The sequence below is a fragment of the Chinchilla lanigera genome, unplaced genomic scaffold (genome assembly GCF_000276665.1).
Source record: "Chinchilla lanigera isolate Chin_1 unplaced genomic scaffold, ChiLan1.0 scaffold00127, whole genome shotgun sequence".
NCBI lineage: Eukaryota > Metazoa > Chordata > Mammalia > Rodentia > Chinchillidae > Chinchilla > Chinchilla lanigera.
The window spans coordinates 3568871-3583603 of record NW_004955528.1 but is presented as its reverse complement, the minus strand read 5'-3'; positions in this window follow the sequence as shown (position 1 = coordinate 3583603).

Genomic DNA, 14733 nt, shown 5'->3' with positions numbered 1-14733 from the left:
TCCGGTACCGGGAACCGAACTCACGACCTTGCGCTTGCCAGGCAGGCGCTTTGCCGCTGAGCTAAATCCCCAGCCCTAGGAAAGGTTTTGTTTTCCTTTCCAATTGTTCTTATATTTATTTGTTCCCTGCCTTGGTTAGGGCCTCCAGTAAGAGTTTTGGGTAATGACTCTCACTGTCTGGTTCTCCATCTTGGTAGCTTTCAGCATTTCACAATTAAATGTCATGTATATGAAGTTTTGTAAACATTTGTGACCAGATTATGGAAAATTTCTTTTATTCGAACTTGATGAGCATTATTTCAATATTATTAGCAATTTTAATTTTAGCAAGCACATATTAAGATGATTGTATAAGTTTCACTTTCATTCCACTAATGGGGTTGTATAGTGCAGAATTAAGAGATCTGGCTTTTCCCCTGGCTGCCATCAGGTGATCTCCAAGTCCCAGGGGCCAGGGCTTTGGACAGCCCGACAGTGTGATTTACCATGGGTGCTGGGGAATGTAGTGCACATACTTCTGACCTCTGGAGGAATCAGAGACTGAAGGCTAAGTCCTGACCCTCCAGAAGAGGCTGCAGGGTCAGCATGGGGGCACCACTGAATGAGCTTCATTTAAAACTCCAAACCCCAAAGACTCAGGGGAGCTTCCTGCTTGGCAGCAGGCTAGAACATCATCACGTACCAGCATTACCTGGGAGGAGTAATGCTGCAGAGGACTCCGTGATGAGGGCATAACTAGGAGCTTCCCAGACACACCTCCCCAGGTGCACACCATGCACCTCTGCTTTGGCTGGTGCTAACTTGCATCTTTTCATTATTTAAAAAAAAAAAAAAAAACTGTGATTGTGAGTATAGGGTTTTACTAAGTTCTTTGTGTTGCAGACACTCCTGAATTTGTGGTCAGGTAATTAGGACTGAGGATGATCCTGGGCCCAGAACACACAGCTGGAGTTTGAAGCGAGGGCAAGTTTGTGCAGGACTGTTCTTGCCTGGTGAAGTGTGGCCCTGATCTGGAGATTTGGTAGAAGTGGTCATTGCAGGGTGAACTACACAGAGTTTTTACACATGTTACAAGTGTCTAGAAATGCAGCTGTATTCTGCGTTTCTAGAATAAATCCAACTTGGCCATAATACCTTATTTTTAATGATCTTTTTATGTATCTGGGGACTATGTGGTAGTACTGGGGTAAGGATTTTGTATCTACAGTTATTTTATCTTCTCCCCCTTTAGCTTGTTATGCATTCTTTTGCTATTACTTTAATAAGGTAGACATTAGAGCATGTACCCGTGAGTCATTATGGTGTACCTGTCTAGTATAATTTCCACTCTGCTACTTCCCAGACAACTCAATTACCTTCGAACACTTCACCTCATTTAGCCCCTCTTCCCTTTTGTCTTATTGGTGTATTTTATTTTAAAATATATTTAGAATTATATATATATATATATATTTCTAAGTATATTTCAAATACTATAGGATATTATTATTATTATTACTATTTACTCATAGTAATTCTTGAGACTGATCCAGATACCCATGCACTTTTATTTTTTAATCTCCAGGTCTTTCTGAATTTCTCTTTCTATGTGGGGTCGTTTTTATATCCTTATATATCCTTTTCTTATTTAAGTTAGACCTGTTGGTTCTTTCAGAAAATATCCTTATTAGTTCTCATTTTTAAATGTCACTTTCCCTGGGAATAAATGTTCAGTTGTATATTGGTTTCTCTGATTGCCTTTAGAATGTCTCGCATCATGGTACAGACTCCATCCTTTCTGCTGAGAAGTCAGCTGTCATTCTTATTTTGAAAGTGATACCTGTTACCATCCAGGTGGCCTTTCTGTACGTCTGAAGAACCCAGTTCAGCTTTCCTTCTATTTATTCTGCTTGTTGGACTTATTGCTACTTTTTGTCATAATGTATTTTTTTCTTATTGCTTTTGCATTTTTCTCTTTGCTTTTGGTTCTCAAGAATTTCATGAAGATTTCCATAATTTTCTTTTTATTTAAATTTCCCATGGATCATAATATTTTTGAATATATAATTTTATATTTTTATTGGTTTTGGAATATTATTCACTACCTCATCAAATAGGGCTTCTTTCACCATTTTTCACTTTATATTTTTGGAAAACTAGTTGTATGCTGGCTTGATCTTATAATCATGTATTTTCTACCCTTTCCACCCGTACTTACATGTTGATCTAGGTATTTTCTACTCTTGCCTATCCAATAATCCTTTTTTAAGTTATGTCTGATCTGCTCTTAGACACATGAGTTGAGTACACACCTTCAGTTATTCAATTTTGAGTCCTGGGATATTCAGTTGCAACTTTATAGATTCTAATTCTTCACTAAATTTCTACATTTTGTTGTTTTCTTGAATAGTATAGTCATAGCTATTTATAAATCCATACCTTAATGACTGTGATATTTGGGTCATCCATAAATCTTTTCTTCTTTCCCTCTCTGCATTATTTCATGTTGTACATGCTAATTTTTTATGTTCTAGAGTGATGGTCTAGAACCTCTATTTAACATTATAATCCCCCAGAGAGGAATCTTATTTTATTTTAGCCTGTATCAGACAATTATATTAGGGGAAGACCCTTAAGCCACGTCAGAATTTGTTTTGCCACACCAAGACTGGATTTCTTTATTAGTGTCTTTTTTCTCCTGTCTCTTTCCTTTGGTGCAACAATGAACTTATTTTACCTTCTTAGCAGTGTGAAACTGCTGAATGCAATGCTTAGTTTCCCTGACATCTAGATCAGAGCTCTGTTTGTCTTTTTTAGCCTTTCTCTAGTCACTATACAAACTGGCACAAATCACAAGGGAAATCAGAGCAAAATGATGGTCTCACGGTTCTGTTACCCTCTCTCCAAGGTCCTGAATTTATGTACCCTAGGAGCCTGTTCTTGAGTATGACTTCCTACTCCCTTCATGGCGTTGGGATTGAATGCAAGGCTTTGTGCATGCCAGGCAAGTGCTCTACCATTGAACTACATTCTTAGCCCTTCAATGTACAATACTTTATATCCACCAGTTCTATAAAACTGTTCAAAGCTCTGCTTAGCTCCACTTGTTTTTGTCTTTCTGCACAGGTCTTCAAGCATTTTGCCCATGCTACTTCACCTAGTACATCTTCCTTTGTCCTGGAATCTTGGATTGCTCCTATTTATTTGACAGTTCTCTATACTTTTGCTGCATATTTATGTAGAAGTCAGCTTTTTGTGTGTGTATGTATGTTATCTAGTTCTTCAGGAAAATATTTGTTTTGCTGCAGACTGGTCCTTCATATCATTAGCCGTATGACAAACTATCTCATCACAGCCACCCGAATTCCTATTATAAAATTTTAACTTATGTATAAATACATATCTTCATTGTTATAGGCAACAGAAGCAAATACTCTTTAACTTAAGCTAATAAGATTTTTTAAAAACTACATTTTTGATTGACACTACTATGACCTTCACAGTGAGTCTTTGGGTCTGAGGCTCTGGGAGGGTAGGTGACAGGCCCAAGGTCCCAGAGATGATAGCCGGTGATGTGGGGGCCCCAGGTGATGCTCTCCATCTCACGGACACTGTTGGGCACTGCAGCTCGCTGAGACTGATGCAGCAGGAACAGGAAGGCTGCTTCTGCTGACAACACTGCTAGCAAGGACCTTTCTCTTAGATTTGCAGCTGTCTTCTCTGCTCCCTGAAGCTTTAGGCTGGAGTCTTGCTCAACTCCATACATAGCCATGTTGATCATTTAAAGAGAGTCTGTCTAAAATCTGGGGATACAAGGTTAATTAGCCCCAAATTTATGTAATCCCACTTATGCCCCTTCAAGGCTGAAGATAACAAGAGAATAGTAACTGGGATGTGCTCAAGATTCCAGGAATGGGGGCCTTGCAGGCAAATCATCCTATGATGAGAAAGGAGGTGTCTCCCAAAGGGGAGAAACCGTCTTTTGCTGGGAGCCAATTGCCTGTTCAAGCACTAATGATTCTCCCCAGAGCCAGCAGAGCCTGGAGAACCAGAACTAAGATGAGGATCAGCTAGACCACGGTTTGGCCCAGGCTGCTTGACGATGCGGCACCTTGCCTGGGTTTTCGTTCTTTTGCTAGATAGTTCTGAAGCTCTTGTCCCTACGCTAAAAACAGGGCTGAGGGCCTAGGCCTTCTGTTTCTTCCTAGGGTGGCCACACTGAGGAATAAACTGGTTTCTTGCTTCACCGTATCCATCTCTCTCTGAGAGAACTCTCAGGGTCTGGGTGTGTTGGGACTTCAAAGTCACAACTGTGGCCTAGAACTCTGGTGACAGTTACGTAGATTCACATGTGATGGTAAGAAATAATGCAGAGATACCTTTGTAATATCTTGAAAAGCCACGTTACAACATCAAGACAAGGCTATTGAGATTGTTGTACACACCCAACTTATTCTTGGGGCACCAATTTAATATGCTACTGCCTGTGTCCTGAGTGTCTTACTATGTCCTCCTAAACTTCATATGTTGGAGTCCTCACCCATGGTGTGATGGTGTTAGGAGTTGGGGCCTTGGATGTTTGAGGTCATGAAGGTCATCGTGTCACCATCCAAACTGGGCTGATGTCTCAAATTCAAATCATGAAATCCCAGGTGAGGAGACAGTGACAGGGAGTGCTCACTGAAGGGATAAGAAGAAAGAAAGAAGCTCCCAGAACTTTGGCGGGGTCCCAAAGTGGGGCACCAGGCAGACTCTTTGTCTAAGTCTTGTTTGGGCAAGTGGAGTGTGGGAATTGCTTGGTGTCCAGTGGTCGCCTATCACAGGCAGCCCTTCAGTTTTAAAATAACCACACAGGGCTCAGGGCTTCTAACGCAGAGCTCAAGAGAGGAATCAGTTACTCGTCACCTTTAAATCTTTAAAACCCAGCTCCAGCCCTGGGGTAGGGAGAAGCTGTTACTTGGTGCATTCCATTCCGCCTCAGGAGTTTCCTCGCAGGATCAGAGTCCTACCTGCCTGTCCTTGTCGGAGCTCCTGTCATTTTCTCTGTGTTTGCCTTTGCATTTCTGAGCTTAGCCATCTATGAGGCTTGAGTTAGCGCCTATCCCAGTGTGCCTGCTGTTTTCTCTGTAAGGTTGACCAGCTCCACTCCATCTCACTGCCTGTTTAGAAGCCAGGTAGCTCAACTCCCTCCAGCTCTTAGGTGCAGCCTTCATGAATAGGATCAGTGCCCTTACAAACAGAACCCTAGAGACCTCCCTTGCCCTCTGTGCTTCCCGTGAGCGGCAGTGTGCAAAGGAGGAGAGGGACCTCACAGGAACCGGGCCATGCTGACCCTTGCACAGGGACTTCTAGCCTTCTGAACCATGAGAAAATCCTGTTTTCAGATCATTCGGTCGATGGTACTTTGCAATAGCAATCCTACCTGACTGGATCTCGCTCGAGTGTGTGCACAGTGTGTGTGGGGGGGCTCAGGATACCACACCTTACAGCAAGGGCCTTGGCATGTTGAGTGTACTGAGCTGACAAAGACCGAGGTCCTCAGATGCAAGGGGCTCTCTGAACTTGTCCTGTCCTCCTGCCTCTTAATTCTCTTTCTCCCCCATGCAATAGGAACTAGAACTCCTCTCCTCAAAAGGAAGCCATAAAATCTAGCGTGGTTACTCTCTGACCTCCTCCCTTCTTCCCTGAGGATCCTCGTGTGACAGGTGTTGTGGGAAAAGACAACCTGGGAGAAGACTCTCCTAAAGAGCTGAAAGAAGGCGTCCACACAAACAGGCCCCGCTGAGGGCGCTGTGAGCGTATTACCATTGGACCACCTCCCCTTGTATCTAATCAGGTTTCCCGGTGACTGTCCACTTCTCCCATCAGACCCATCGGGCTTAGCATAAACGTGCACACATTGTCTTGGATCTTGGGGTATCAGCACGTGTATTCACAGGCGCGTTCAGATACTGCATAGCCTTCTGAGGTTAGCTTGTTGCACTCAGTGCGATATCTCATAGCCCACTCCCCTCCCAAGCTTTTGCATATGTCCATCGTTCATTCCCTTGTACTGCTGAGCAGTGTTCTGCATGGACTTATTTTTACACTGAATAAGACATATAGAAGCGCTCAGTACCGAGACTGCAGTGTGTGTGTGTGTGTGTGTGTGCGCGCGCGCGTGCGTGTGACCCCACAGTGGGAATTGCTGCTGCTGCCATCCAGACACTCAACACCATGTCTAAGAAGATTCTCTGTTGCACATGCAGCCTTGGAACTTAAGACCCTCATTACCTGGCCTAAGAGCTCAGGTATGAGCAGTGCTGCCATCTGAGTTAAGGGATCCCTCCCCTCCCACGTCTTCTGGACTTTAAGGAACAGATCAGCCCTAAATTCCTGAGACAACAGAGGCAAAGCCACTGAGCAGGGAGATAGGAGATGCAAGGCAGGGCTCAGAGGCTGCCTGGTGGGGTCTATTAACATATCTATCCATGGCGAGGCTGTGTCATTCAAAGAAGGTTTGCTCTGTCAAGGAAGCTGAGCCTGTAGGAATCCCACTGGCAAAGGCCGCTAGTGCGGCTCAGAGGGGCAGCCGAGCTTTGCCCATTGTACTAGGCCAGATTGGCAGAGCCTGTCAGGCGAGGCTGAAGCCTCTTAGCTGACGACAATAAGCATCAATCCCCTGCCTCACCCGAAGTCTTCCTGGCCCCTTCTAGGTTCCAGGCTGTTTGTGATTATCTGCGAGGCCCCACACTGGTCTGTCAGCCGCAGATAATGCAGGAACCATAGCGATGTTAACGCAGTGGGAGCTTCTCATGCAGAAGTCAAGCCAGTGACTCTGAGTCTGAGCTGACTTCCTAAGTCCATGGTGGTGGAAGGGCTTGGTCCCGCCGGAATAGGTTTTGGTTAAGTGTAGGACATGTTGCTATTTGCCGAGTACTTACGTGGTGCCGGGCTCTCTGTGAAGCCCTCTGGTTTGCTGTCTTGTGTTGATCCTTGCTCAGTCCTGCTGGGTAAGTTCACTCATGTTCCAGGATCAAGGTCACATTTTGGAAAGCTTTGTCACTCACCGCAACCTACAGATAACAAGGTACACTATGAGGGAGCTTGAACCTAGGGAGACTGGACCTGAGTCTGGGTTCTTGACACAGAACTATAGATCTCCATTGCCGCAAAGCTAAAATGTGGCTGTTTGGATTTTAGCACCTGCAGGAGTCAGGGACCACCATGAAGACCAAGAGTAGGTACCTTCCTGAGGTCTTATCTTGGGGCCCTTTGAAAGCATCACATGTGTTCTTCCCTACACACTCGACCCTCCCAAATGAAAGGATAGTGTGTGTTTCTCTCACTCTCACCCGAGTTTCCTCCTAGGAGCTATGGTTGTCCTGATCGCAAGGCCAGGTGTTTACGCTGGCTGAGGGCTCTGTGCAGACAGAGAATGTGTCTGTCTCCAGTGCAGCAGCTGGACTGGGAAGGCACAGGAGCTCCTGGGGTAAACTGACTGGCCATTCCTTCAGGCTGGGGAGACTGCACGAGAAAGGAGACACCATTCCAATACATGCCGAGGACCAGGGACGAAGTCCTACCCCACCAGCACCCCCTGAATAGGAAGCAAAATCTCAATCCTCTTATTCTCTCTCCTCAAGCTGAACCCGTTTCCCTTTTGTTTGGTTTTCTGGGTTCTCAGACTTCATGGCCCTGTGTTTAATTTTTATTATCACTGAGTCAAAAGACCTCATGTGTGGTGTCATGGCAGCTCCGCTAGCCTGTCTTATTTCTGCCTTCTCCTACCTCTTCTGCTCAGCTTACCCAAGTGAGAGCCTTCCTGAATCTTAGCAGGGATGCCTTCTGATTCCTGAATTGTTCATTCAGCTTTTAAATGTTCAAATTTTATGTTTATTTATTTGTGGTGCTGGGGATCAAACCCAGGGGTCTCCCCCATGACAAGCAAGTACCACTTCACCACTGAGCTACATCCCTTGACTAAAATTTTATTTTATAAGAAAAATAATAACACCAACAATAATATAAGTAAGAATAAAGGAGATAACACTTTTTGAGTGACTGGGTAAAAAGTTTTTTTTGTACTTTAGATAAATTGGCTCATTAGTCTGTAAAACAAGCATTTGAAATAAAATGATAACATTAGCTGCATTTTACAGATGAGGAAACCGAAGACCAGAGAGATCCCGTACTTTCCCCAAGGCCACAGTGGTGAGGAACAGGCCAGGATTCACACTGGAGCACCGCGGTGTGGGGCATGTGTCTGTCCGTGTCCTCTCATGAGGGAGTCTGGGCAGGAGCTTTCACTCCAGGTCTGGGTGCTGCCTGGGCTTCTGAGAGGTGGGCACTGCCAGCCTCTGTACTGAGGTGGAAAACCCAATGACCTGGGCATCTGGGAAGATTCCAGTGCCCCTTCTCAGGAGGGATAGGTCATTCACCCTGGCCATGTGGGTTTTGGGTCAATAAGGGTCACCGAGGACACAGCTGTGTTCAGGCCTAAGACACTCCAGGGAGAGCATTTCTCATGGGATTAAACACAGTGCCAGGGCTGTGGAAGCAGTGGGGGAGCGCAAGCTGTAGAGCCCAGTTGGGGTCTGGGTGGGAGACACCCACATCAGGTAGCCAGCTCAGTGCACGTGGCATCAATCAGGTTTGCTCTTTTCTCTGTTTTGTGTCATTTTGGTTAACAGTGAAAATTTCCGGAGGGAGAGAGAGGACTCCCTGAAATGTCCCAGCTTGAGTTCTTGCACCTCTCTGCTCAGCGGCACCATCTGCCCCTGGACTCACAGCCTCCCAGACTGTGCCCACAAAGGACGAGGGGCAGTGTGCAAGGAGAAGGCACGGAGAGGTTGGGGGGCACTGCAACCAGCCCCTGTCGCAGTGTGCGAGCTGCAGCATCCACAGTGCTGAGACACAGCGAGAGGCCAGTGCCAGGGCGCGTGCTGCAGGAGGATGGGTAGTTCTGAGCATCGCTCCATGGGGCTGGGAGGCCCTGTCACTCTGCAAGCTCTCAGGGTCCGAGGAAGACCCACCTTTCCATCAGTGGTGCTGAAATGATGCAAGCATTTTTAAATCTTGGTTTTCTTTAAATTGCACACACATATGCACGTGTGTGCATGCTAGACTCATCCATTTCCTGTCCCATTGCTTTTTAATCTCTATGCTATCATTTGTTTTCAAATCAAGTGAAATGTACGACACAATAAATGAAAATGAATGCATCTTTATTGGATGTGTCAAAGTGCCTTTACACAGAAATTGCCCCAGAAATTCCCCCAAAAATTCAAACTAAAAATTAGGATATCTCTGAAAGTTTGAGAAGGTACCAGTCCGTCAAAAAGAAAGGTAAAAGGAGACGAAATAAGTTCAAAGATATTTCAAAAGGAAGGACTTCAAATGAGACATCTCCAAGTGGTTCTTTTGGTCCTAAGGAATGGATATTTGTGCAGAGCTTCCTGCTGGAGGTTCCTGTCCCCTGACACTGCCGTGTGGAGGTGAAGGGCCTGAGGGCTTAAAGAGCTGTAATGCATATTTAGATCCACTAAGGACAGCAGCCCAGATATATTTTACTGGGAGCAGCTGCTTTCAACTTTTGAAAGCTTTTGAAATCACCAACAACAAGATGCTTTTTCTGACAGCTAAATGCCCAAACTTTACACAAAAGATGTTCTGGATGTGAAGGTCCCAAAGAGCAGGAGGTGGCAACCCCTGCCTGCCACAGCCCCTCCCACCAGGCCTGCCAAGTCTTGGTGGGAGATGACTTGTAAAACACACGACTTCAAGAAGGAGCGCCATATTAAAAGAGCTCTATGCAAGGTAATCCCTGGGGGCTGGGGTGGGAGGAAAACAGTCCTGCGTAATATTCTATTTTTAAGAAAGGAATTGTTCTGTGGTCAGATGAGAGAAGCCCATTTGCCTCCCTGAGAGGTGTATGAGTGCACTCAGGACTCTTAGAAACTCTGCCCAAAAGAAATTTAGTCAACTTAGTGAAAACCAGTGTGGACGGCGAGCCCTTTGTGCCAAGGAATGTGCTTTTTGGAAATGCTTTTTTCCTAGATTTTATGTTTCCAGTTGGGCTCCTATCAAAAGAAAAGCACAGGGTGCTGCTCTCCCCCGTGGAAGACTTCCTGAAGCAAGTTTTCGCCTGAGGCTGCCCCGTGCTCGAGAGCAAAAGAGTGAGGGAGTTCAGCCCCATGCAGACAGGAAGCGCATCTCCAGGGCAGCAGGTGCCTGGGAAGACCAAGCAGCTGTGGATGTTCATTGTCAAGCAGGTGACCTTGTGTGGCACAGCCAAGGTCACCTCAGCTGTCCTACTTAGGTATTGATGAGCCCATCAGACGGCACACTCACCAGGACTCATAGGTTCAGGAAAATCTAGCTCAAACTGGATTGAAAAACAAAAAATAAAGTCAGGCATAGCAGCACATAGCTGTAATCCCAGCACTCTGGGAGGCTGAGGCAGGAGGATTACAAATTCAAACTCAGCCTGGGCAGTTTAGCGACTTAATGAGAACCTGTCTTAAAATGAAAATGATAATAATAACAAAAAGGGTTGGGGATGTAGTTCAGGTGAAGGCTTTGGCTTAAACCCTCAGTACTGAAAACAAAAAGCAAAAAAGAAGAAGAAAGAATGAAAAGAAAAGGACTAAATTGCTCACAAGGGGTGCATCTAGGGACTTGCAGTGGTGAGGGGAGAGTTTCCTTATTCACTCACTAAGCTGGACCTTCCCAAGTTAGAAAGAGTTGGCCCCTAGCAGATCTGGAGTCACATCCCATCAGCTCAGCATCCTCGCCAGAGGAAGAGCCAGGCCTAGAGACCCGGAGGTCACTTCATTTAACTGGGTCAGGTCCCAGCTCTGCCTCCTGACTATTTGCAGCTGAGATGTGGGACCTATTCCTAGAACTCGCGTGTGGGTCAGCTGGATCCAGACCCTCTCCAGAAGAAGGGGAATGCTTTCTTGGCAGCCCGGAGGGACAACCACTTCCTCAAGGCCAAGAAGCATTCCAGGGGTTAGAGGTAAACTTCTTCCTCCTGCCTCTCCAATGGTGGATGCTCCACAGGACTTTGTTAAGTGCACTGAATGATTTTCGGAACTGCTGACAAAAACCAGGATGACAAACTCTGGCAACAGACAAGGGTGCTGATTGCCTTCTACTTCACTGCTTGGGAAATCAAATGATGTGCGTGGGAGTTCCGCAGAGAGAGGAGGTAACAGAGCCTTGGCCGAAATTAGGTGCAGGTGCCCAAGAGTGGCCACAACCAATACTGAACACCCGGCCTGATCCAGCCTCCCCTCCTGTGTGGTTCTGGGCTCTGCTGGGCAGAAGAAGGCGGCTCCCCATGGGTACTGGGTGGTCCTGTGGCAGGAGAGAGTGTGGGCATTGCTGAAGGACATCACCTGCCCGTGCTTGGAGGTGGCCTGTGCAAGTAACTCCATCCTGGCGAGCCTGACTTGCCCTGGAGCTGCTCCGTAGCCAGAGCATGCTGCAGGAGGACAGGGCTTGCTCAGGACCCCGGAGGGCACTGCTCTTTGGGCTTGTTCTCCTTTCCCTGAGGAGGCCGCTCCCTCCCCTCGGCCCTCAGTCACTGCCTGCTCACAGGACCCTGCAGACTTGAATCCCAGTGGGATGGGCGGCAGGCTCCAGCTGCGCCTCTTCTGGGTTTGCTGGTCTTCTAGGTGTGTTATTGTCCTGAACAACAACCCCAGAGTGGACGCAGCCTGGGTGCTCTGTGCCGGGAGGTGGGTCTGCACCATAGCTCTCTTTTATGCCAGCCCTTGGGAGCTTTGGGAAACACTTCCATTTTACCATTTTTGTTTTGCTAAATTTGGTGTTAGAACAGTTCAGATTGGTAGAAAAGCCCACGTCCTTATGATTAACAACTGTGTTGTGGTTGAAGTGAGAAGTATTCCCCTAAGGCCATTATTCAGGGCTTGATCCCCGGCGCACACCGTCCAGAGGGGAGACTGTGTCATGGGGGCAATTAGATTAGTCCACTAGAGGATTAATAAATGAGGCTACTAGGAGGCGGGACCCAGCTGGAGAAGTAGGTCACTGCCTTGAAGAGACCTAGCCCTCTCCTCTCTGGCTCCTCCCTTACCTCTCTGCTTCCTGCTGCCGTGAGGCAAGAGGATTTGCTTTATCAAGCCCTTCTGCCAGGACGTTCTGCCTCACTCGGGCCCAGGACAGTGGAACCATTGATGGAAACGGTGGAAACCATTAGCCAAAATAACCCTGGCCTCCCTTAGGTTGTGTGCGCCAGGATTTTCCACCAGCAATAGAAAGCTGACACATCTTATATCGATGTAACACATTTGCTACAATTAATGCATTGATACTGATACACTAAAGTCAAAATATTTTCAGGTATTCTTTAGCTTTTTCCTAGTATCTTTGAATTGTTCCAGGATTCCATCCAGGGCACCATACTAGTTAGTTGCAGGGTCTTTCTGAGTTTTCCTTGGATTTTCCTTGTTTTCGTTGACCTAGACAGTTTGAAGGACAATATCCTTCCACTGGGGTGCATCTGATCACTTTCTAATGAACAGACAGGGCAGGTGGGGGGACTCAGGTTGCTAAGCTCCAATTCCCTCTCCAGTGTCTCACATCTAGTGAGCATTGGTACGGTGGCATAGGGCCCAGTGCTTCCTCTGGGCTATCACAATGGATTGTACCCAAAATGAATATTCTGTTCTCCTGGAGCACCTGCTGCAGGGGCAGAGGTGGGAGGGGATGGGGTTGATCAGCATGATTTAAAACTGCTGTATTCATGGAAGGTCTATGAGCTCTGGGTATACAATCTGTCACCTTCCAATGGTTTACTCAGGATGGTCCATTGTAGGCTTAGAGTTGTTTGGTTTCTTGGCAACCTCAAGAAGGAGGGAACCCCTCCAAGACCAGCGTTCCATGGGGTTCATGGCATGAACAGGGCAATGGCAGGCAGAGGGGATTTGCCAAGAGCAGGAAAGACAGGGGAGTTAGGCATTAAGTGGGAGTGAGGTGTGGCACGGGCCCTGTGGGTGGGTGGGAGGGGCAAGGCACTGAGGGCCTGGGGCCATGTTACCTGGCTAGCAGGTGGCCAAGAGTCAGGCTGCAGGGAGCCGCTGCCTTTGTCCCAAGCCCACCTCTCTGTGTGTGGTTTTGTCAAGCTGTGGGGCACAGCGGGTGACATTTCTGCTTGGTGGACCCTGCAAAGCTGGACGAAGGAGCCACTTGCTCCTGTCTCTTTGCTGGCCACTCCTGCTCTCATGGGTCAGGTGGAGACTGCAGTTCCAGGCTGTGCTTCTGTCCCCACACCAGCGCTCCCCTTGTGGCATCCCGCCACTGCCCGCAGTGTGAGGATGTGGCCCGATGACCAGCTAGGAGCATCTGCCGGCTTAGTGCTGCCCAGGGCAGCCGTTTGACATTGCTGTTCCACCCATGGATTGCTTCCAGTCCTACATCCAAGTCAATTCTTTCTTTCCTTAAATACACACGTTTTAAATTTAAATATATTTATTTACATGGACTTCTATTATTATCCTTGGTACAAAGTCAATGCTGGCTGCCGCGAGTTCTGAACAATGCAGATTGTTACATGTTTGCCTTTGTACCATCTAAAACCTTCTCCCACCATCAAAGATGGGGTAGTGGGCTTTGCAGAACCATGGGGGTCTTCGTTCAATCCTTCCTGTTGGTTCCCCATTGATACAAATGCCATTGTAATTGTTATGAGGATTGGCAAAGGTGACCCAGACCAGAACAGCAGTTAACCGGGCTTTCAAGTCCTGCTCCCCACTGCCTTCTCACCCGCAATGACCACTGAAGCACAAAGCTAGAAGTCCTTTGAAAGACCCTGGTGGGACAGGTGCCGTCCCTACAGGGATGGCTTGTCAGAAGAACCAGGGGACCCGGGAAGAAAGAAGAACCCAATTTGAATTAGTCACATCACACATTAGCTGAAAACCCCCCGTAAGTTTAACAGGACATTATTTATTGTAATTTATGGAAATATATTAGTGAATTTCCTGATGTAACTGAAAAGGCCTAAATTATATTCAAAAGAGAATATTTAATGACATGTTAGAAGGTACTATATTTGAGAGCTATTTGTTAAAGTGCTCCCAATTTTAACAAACATTTGTAGAAGTGAATTTTTTTTTATCTTCAGGGAGCAGAAGTAATATATGGGTAGAAACTTTGGGTAATATTCACAAATGACATGGGGGAAAATAAGAATTCAGCACTGACGTATTTTCTGTGCCTTGCATAATAGATGGGGCATCACTAGCTTATGTACATAATTATCAGAATTCATTTTTATAAAACCAATAAAGAATGTTAAATCAGAAATTTTGTTAGAATGTTAAGTTAAACAGATGGTAAAAGACTCTCACAAGCTCTGATTCATCTAATAAAAAATCTCAGGATAAATTAATCTAATTTCATAAAATCAAGGCAGACAGAGTAAGGAACACTATGTTTTTTCATATATGTTCATCATCCCAGAAGAAGTTCTGTCACCATGAATTGATGACACTTACTCCTACCCTCCCCAGCCTCTGGTAACTGCAATCCTGGTTTCTGTGGGTTTGCCCATGCTAAAAACCTCACCTGAGAGGAATCATGAAACACTGGTCTCCTTTTGTATCTGGCTTATTTCACTGATCATGCCTCGAGCATTTGTCTCGGTTGACCATATGTCTAAATTCTAGTCCCTTTTTAGGACTGAACAGTATTATAGGCATTTAGGACATATTTTGCTTCTTCATTATGTATTGTGGACATTTGCAC